A 7,366-nucleotide genomic window follows, 5' to 3' on the forward strand; every position below is an offset into this window, starting at 1 on the left:
AAGAAAGTCTTAAAGAATTGAATGACCATAGGGAAACTTGGAAAAAGTTCGATATAATAGTCCTGGGAACAGGATAGCTACCCTCACATGAAGGGCTTTGTGCATGATCAAGAAAGATCTGGGAAAGGAAGAGGTCTCCTTTACTCACCCCTGTCTAAACTTCAGGCCCTGTGCAAATAGCAAGTAAAAAAATATGACTCTTTTGTAGGCTGCCTAAAATTTGAAGACATGCCTTCTCATACAGTTTCCCTTGGAAAGGGTTGGTAGACATTCAGACAAACTTAAGACACTTTTTTGAGTGATCACTGGCTAACTACTAAATTATAATGACCTAGATATGAACCTGAGGAAGCCAGGCTTAAAAATAAAACAAGAACTTAAAAAATGCTAGCAGGGAACTCAGTGGCCACATGCTGCAGGAAACACAGAATTGACAGAATTAGTTCAGGAAAATCATTAAAAAAATAAGCAGCAACAAGAAAAGCAATAGCAACTATAACAGCAGCAACAACAAACCCTCAGGGTAGGGAAAAGATATGACAAAGTTGTTACAATGTAATATCAAAATATCCAATTATCAAAAATTATGAGATAGGAAAATATGCCATACACATAGGAAAAAAGGCAGCCAACAGAAATATCTCTGAGGATGCTCAGATATTGTACTTAGTAAATAAGGACTTTAAAGAAGTTATTATAACTATGCTCAAAGAACTAAAGGACGCCATGACTAAAGAATTAAAGTATAACAATAATGTTGCACCAAATACAGAATATCAATAGATAGAAATAATAAAAAATTCAATTATAATTGAAAATAAATTTTAAATTTTATTTGAAACTGTGGAGTTGAGAACATAATTCAAATGGAAAATTCACCAGAAAAGATTAGCAACAGATGTGAGGTGGCAAAAAAAAAACAATTATTTAACTTTAATATATGTCAGTAGAGATTTTCTAGTCTGAGGAACAGAAAAAAATGAAGAAAGATTGTGAACCCAAAAGTATCTGTGACAAGTGTCAATACACTTAGAATGTTTATTTTGCCAGGGTTAAGCACATGTCCATGACACAGCCTCAGGAGGTCCTGATGACATGTGACCAAGACTGTGTTTTTAGGGAGACATAATGCATCAATCAATACCAGTAAGATGTACATTGGTTCAATCTGGAAAGGCAGGGCAACCTGAACGGAGGGCTTCCAGGTTATAGGCAGATTTAAAAATTTTCTGATTGACAGTTTGTTGAAAGTTAAGTAATTACCCAAAGACCTGAAATCGATAGAAAGGAATGTTGGGGTCATGATGATAAGGGGTTATGGAGACCAAAGTTTTACTATGTAAATGAGGCCTCCAGGTTAGCAGACTTCAGAGAGAATATATCATAAATGTCTCTTATCAGACTTAAGGTCTGTGTTGATGTTAATGCTGGTCTACTTTTCCCGAATTCCAAAAGTTAAGAGGGTAAAATGAGACATACCTGCTCCCCCATTCTGTCATGGCCTGAACTAATTTTTCAGGTTAATTTTGGAATGCTCTTGGTCAAGAGGAGGGATCCATTCAGATGACTGGTGGAGGATTGGGGAGTGGGGAACATGGGGCTTCAAATTTTACTTTTGGTTTGCAAGATAAACAGAGAAAATGGTGAGATATTATCAAGCACACCAACATAGACATACTGGGTGTCCTCAAAGGAAAGAAGAGGGGAAAAATATTATATAAAATAATAATGACCAAAAACTTCCCAAATATAATGAAAAATATGAATCTATACATCCAAGAAGCTCAATGAACTCCAAGTAGAATAAACTAAAAAAGATCTATAACCAGAGACATCATAGTCAAATTGACAAAAGTCAAAGACAATAAGAAAATCTTGAGAGCAGCAACAGTAAAATAGCTTATCACATATGAAGAATCTTCAATAAACTCAACAGATAACTTCTCATAAGAGCCAGAAGACACAGTGATGACATCTCCAAAGTGTTGAAGGAAATAAACAAAAACCCTGCAACTAAGATTTGTATATTCAGCAAAACTTTCCTATGAGAAGAAATAAAAGTATTTTTCAGATAAAACAAGATCTGGTAGAATTCACTGCCAGCAGACATGCCCTACAGCAATTGCTAAAAAGAGTTCTTTAGGCTGAAATAAAAGGACATTAAACGGTAACTTGAATCCACATGAAGAAATAAAGGGAACTAATAAAGGTAACTACATAGGTAAATATAAAAAGTAATATTAACTTTTTTTGTAACTCTTTTCTTCCCCTACATGATTTAAAAGACAATTTATAAGGCAATAATTATAAAACTGTGTTTATATGCTTTTAATGTAGAAACATATAATAGCACAAAGGATAGAGGAGGGAACAGAAGTATATTGGAGAAAAGTTTTGTATAATATCAAAATTGTTAGTATTAATTAAAATATATTATTTTCTATTAAGATGATAATTGTGATCCTCAGGCATCCAGTAAAAAACTAAGAGAGGCAGTGATGTATTTGAAGTCAGCCACGTTTTGAAAAATTGCCATATATAAGAGACATTATGCTTTAGATCAGCAGTTTCCAAAATTTTTGGCACTAGGAACCAGTTTCATGGAAGAGACTGTTTCCACAGATGGGACGGGGGAGGGCTTGGTTTCAAGACAAAACTGTTCCACCTCAGATCATCGGGCATTAGATTCTCATAAGAAGTATACAACCTCACATGCACAGTTCACAATAGGGTTCACACTCCTATGAGAATCTATTGCTGCAGCTGATCTGACAGAGGTGAAGCAAGGACAGTAATGCTCTCTTGGGCGTCGCTCACTTCCTGCTGTGCAGCCCAGTTCCTAACAGGATATGAACCAGTACTGGTCCACAGCCCAGCGGTTGGGGATCCCTGCTGTAGATCACAGAAAAACGGACTAGATGCTTGAAGTTAGAGGTGTGGCATCCATAGGCTCTTGACCCCCTAAAGGTTCACTAAAAGTCACTGAAATGAGGCATATTGATTAATAAGAGAAAAGGGATACTAATTTATTTAACATGTATACATGTGAGCTTTTGGAATGAAGACCCTACTTCCCAATACGATACAGAAGCTTACATACCATCTTGAGGCCCCAGTGAAGAATGCAGACTCAGCACGGCCAAAGCAAGTAAATCATGTTAGTGACAAGAAAGGAAGAAGCTTGGTCAGTAAAGATGGCCTTATCATGTAGACAAAGCCTCCCTCAGAGAGAATAGATAGAAAATATTGCTTTTCAGACTTCAAAAGGTGTCAGACTCAATCTTTTCTGGATCCAGGTGAAAAGTGTAGAAAGGGGAGGGAGGCATGGCTGCATTAATGGAGATTCTCTACATATGGCAGATTTTCCCCACTTAAGACAGCTTAGCAAGACCGCTTCTGTCAGGGTGGCCAAGTGACAGCCATTTCACAATATGTCAAATAAATACGTTCTGGGATAAAATATTTTAATTTTCTTCACAGGAAAGCAGTTTTAACTCCATTACAAAAAGAGATTTTTAATAATTAGAATTGTTTGCCAATGAAATGTGCTGACAAGAAAAAGATGAATAGGTTGAATGATTTAGTATTGTTTAGATTTGGAAATGGAACTCCTAATGCCTATTTCTGGTTCTTAAGATCTAAGAAAAATTAAAAAAGAATAAATGTCAGTAGAATCTTATTAAGACAGGTCTGACATTTTAAATAAAATGGGAGAAAAATCCATTAATATTAAATCCCTGTTTACTTACCTTTCTGTAATATTTGTTATATGAATTTCTTCTAGGCATCCCGTCTTTCACACATAATTTAACAGTTGCATTGCCCTACTTCCTCTAACCATGTTATCAGGAATAGTTGATTTAAGGCATATGTATTATTTTAGGCTTCCCTTTAGCACTGTGCTAGGCGATCTCTAGCTTTATCTTATCTTGACTCCTTTGTTTCCTGGATTTAAGGCATTTTTCTCTCGTATTTTATTCCATTTTAATGGAACGTTTTCTCTTAGAGCTTCCCGAGAAAGGCTGCATGCAAGGAATTTTTGTTGTTGAAATTTTTCATGTCTGCCAATGCTTTTATTCTGCTTTCACCTTAAATTGATAATGTGACTTAGTATAGAATTCTAATTTGAAAATTTTTTCTTAGAGTTTGAATGCACCACTCCATTCTTTCCTAGTTTTTATTGCTGTTCTTAACAAATGTAATGCTATTAACTTTAGTCTTGTTCTGAAACTGAAATTTTTCTGTGGAGATTTTCAAGAACTTCTTTTTGCCTTAATATTTCAAAAATTTGCAAAGGTACGTATTAGTCTGGTTTTATGTTTACCTATTTGCAGGGCCATAAGTGGGCCCTTTCTATCTACATATTCAAGTAGTCCTGAAAATGTTTCTTGCATTATTTTATTATTAATTTTCTTCCATTGTTGCTGTTATCCTATTTTAGAACTTTTGTTTTGGTTCCCCCTAGAAAGTTCTTCAATTTTTACAAGAAACTGCCTTATTTTTTTTTTTTTTTTCTGTATTTTTTATTATAGTTGTGGGAGATTTCCTCAGCTTCATTTTCTAAATTTTTTTTTTTTTAGTTTTTAGAAATTATTTTCCTTTTTGGCTATTACATTTTTAATACCTGGCACTATTTTCTTGTACTTTGAATGCTCATTTTTTTTTTTTTTTGAATCACATCCTTTTCTTATTTAGTAGCTGCAATAATTTTTCTCATCTCCTGAAGATATTAACTATATATGGTTTTCTACAAGAATTTTTTTCTCTTCTTTTTTGTTTATGCTTCTCCAATTATTTCTTTTATTTTTTAATATACTCTATATTTTATGTGATAGGTTTTTTACTTTTTTACAAATATCGGGTAATTTTTTATTTTTGGTTTATATTTAAGAGTGGAACAGTAAAAAGCTTGTTTGGAAGACCTGTATGCATGCTGACTGGGATTCTTCGAAAGGTAATCAGGCTGGATGGTTCTTTGGCTATCCCTCAACATTTCATTATGTTTAGATTCTGCTATCTTTGTTGTAGGAAAATCCAGGTTTTTATCACATGACCAGGAAAGATTAGGCACGCAGACACTTTGAAGGCTGAGGGGTTATCTTTGTTGTAGGAAAATCCGGGTTCTTGTCACATGACAAGGAAAGATTAGGCACACAACTACTTTGAAGGGTGAGGGGTTACGGAATTTACTGGGTGAAAAGGAAAAACAAGATAACAAAGCGAGAGGGGTTCCAGTTAACAGGCTCCCATCCACAAATTGAATCCTAGGTTACCAGCCCGGAGCAGGAGAGGCCAGACTCTTTCTTGCTGCAAATGGCTGCAAACTTCCTGCGGCTCCACCCTGTACTCCCATTGGGGGGCCAGCTGGGGGTTCTCCAGGGAGCCCTTTTCACGTGGCTGTCTTATCTCGATGTGGTCAAATGTTCATGTCTTAGAAATGAAGTCCCTGCCCATGCCTATGTCCTGAATGGTATTACCTAGGTTTTCTTCTAGGGTTTTTATGGTGTTAGGTCTAACATTTAAGTCTCTAATCCATCTTGAATTAATTTTCCTATAAGGAGTAAGGAAAGGATCCAGTTTCAGCTTTCTACTTATGGCTAGCCAATTTTCCCAGCACTATTTATTAAATGGGGAATCCTTTCCCCATTGCTTGTTTTTGTCAGGTTTGTCAATGATCAGATGGCTGTAGATGCATAGTATTATTTCTGAGGGCTCTGTTCTGTTCCATTGGTCTATATCTCTGTTTTGGTATCAGTACCATGATGTTTTGGTTACCGTAGCCTTTTAATATAGTTTAAAGTCAGGTAGCATGATCCTTCCAGCTTTGTTCTTTTGACTTAGGATTGTCTTGGTAATACAAGCTCTTTTTTGGTTCCATATGAACTTTGAAGTAGATTTTTCCAATTCTGTGAAGAAAGTTATCAGTAGCTTAATGGGGATGGCATTGAATTTATAAAATACCTTGGGCAGTATGGCCATTTTCACAATTTTGATGCTTCCTATCCATGAGCATGGTATGTTCTTCCATTTGTTTGTGTCCTCTTTTATTTCACTGAGCAGTGGTTTGTAGTGCTCCTTGAAGAGGTCCTTTACATCCCTCATAAGTTGGATTCCTAGGTATTTTATTCTCTTTGAAGCAATTGTGAATGGAAGTTCATTTGTGATTTGGCTCTCTGTTTGTCTGTTACTGGTATATAAGAATGCTTGTGATTTTTGCACAGATTTTTATCCTGAGACTTTGCTGAAGTTGCTTATCAGCTTAAGGAGATTTTGGGCTGAGATGATGGGGTTTTCTAAATATACAATCTTGTCATCTGCAAATAGGGACAATTTGATTTCTTCTTTTCCTAACTGAATACCCTTTATTTCTTTCTCTTGCCTGATTGTCCTCGCCAGAACTTCCAACACTATGTTGAATAGGAGTAGTGAGAGAGGGCATCCTTGTCTTGTGTCAGGTTTCAAAGCAAATGCTTCCAGTTTTTGCCCATTTGGTATGATATTGGCTGTGGGTTTGTCATAAGTAGCTCCTATTATTTTGAGAGACGTTCCATCAATACCGAATTTATTGAGAGTTTTTGGCATGAAGGGCTGTTGAATTTTGTCTAAGGTCTTTTCTGCATCTGTTGAGATAATCATGTGTTTTTTGTCTTTGATTCTGTTTATATGCTGGATTACGTTTATTGATTTGCATACGTTGAACTAGCCTTGCATCCCAGGGATGAAGCCCACCTGATCATGGTGGATAAGCTTTTTGATGTGCTGCTGGATTCGGCTTGCCAGTATTTTATTGAGGATTTTTGCATTGATGTTCATCAGGGATATTGGTCTAAAATTCTCTTTTTTTGTTGTGTCTCTGCCAGGCTTTGGTATCAGGATGATGTTGGCCTCATAAAATGAGTTAGGGAGGATTCCCTCTTTTTCTATTGATTGGAATAGTTTCAGAAGGAATGGTACCAGCTCCTCCTTGTACCTCTGGTAGAATTCAGCTGTGAATCCGTCTGGTCCTGGACTTTTTTTGGTTGGTAGGCTATTAATTATTGCCTCAATTTCAGAGCCTGCTATTGTTCTATTCAGGGATTCAACCAAAAGCAACGACAACAAAAGCCAAAATTGACAAATGGGATCTAACTAAACTAAAGAGCTTCTGCACAGCAAAAGAAACTACCATCAGAGTGAACAGGCAAACTACAGAATGGGAGAAGGCTTTTGCAATCTACTCATCTGACAAAGGGCTAATAACCAGAACCTACAAAGAACTCAAACAAATTTATAAGAAAAAAGCCAACAACCCCATCAAAAAGTGGGCAGAGGATATGAACAGACATTTCTCTTTTTTCTTTTTCTTTTTCTTTTTTTTTTTTTTTTT

This window comes from Piliocolobus tephrosceles, chromosome 3 (genome assembly GCF_002776525.5).
Source record: "Piliocolobus tephrosceles isolate RC106 chromosome 3, ASM277652v3, whole genome shotgun sequence".
Lineage (NCBI taxonomy): Eukaryota > Metazoa > Chordata > Mammalia > Primates > Cercopithecidae > Piliocolobus > Piliocolobus tephrosceles.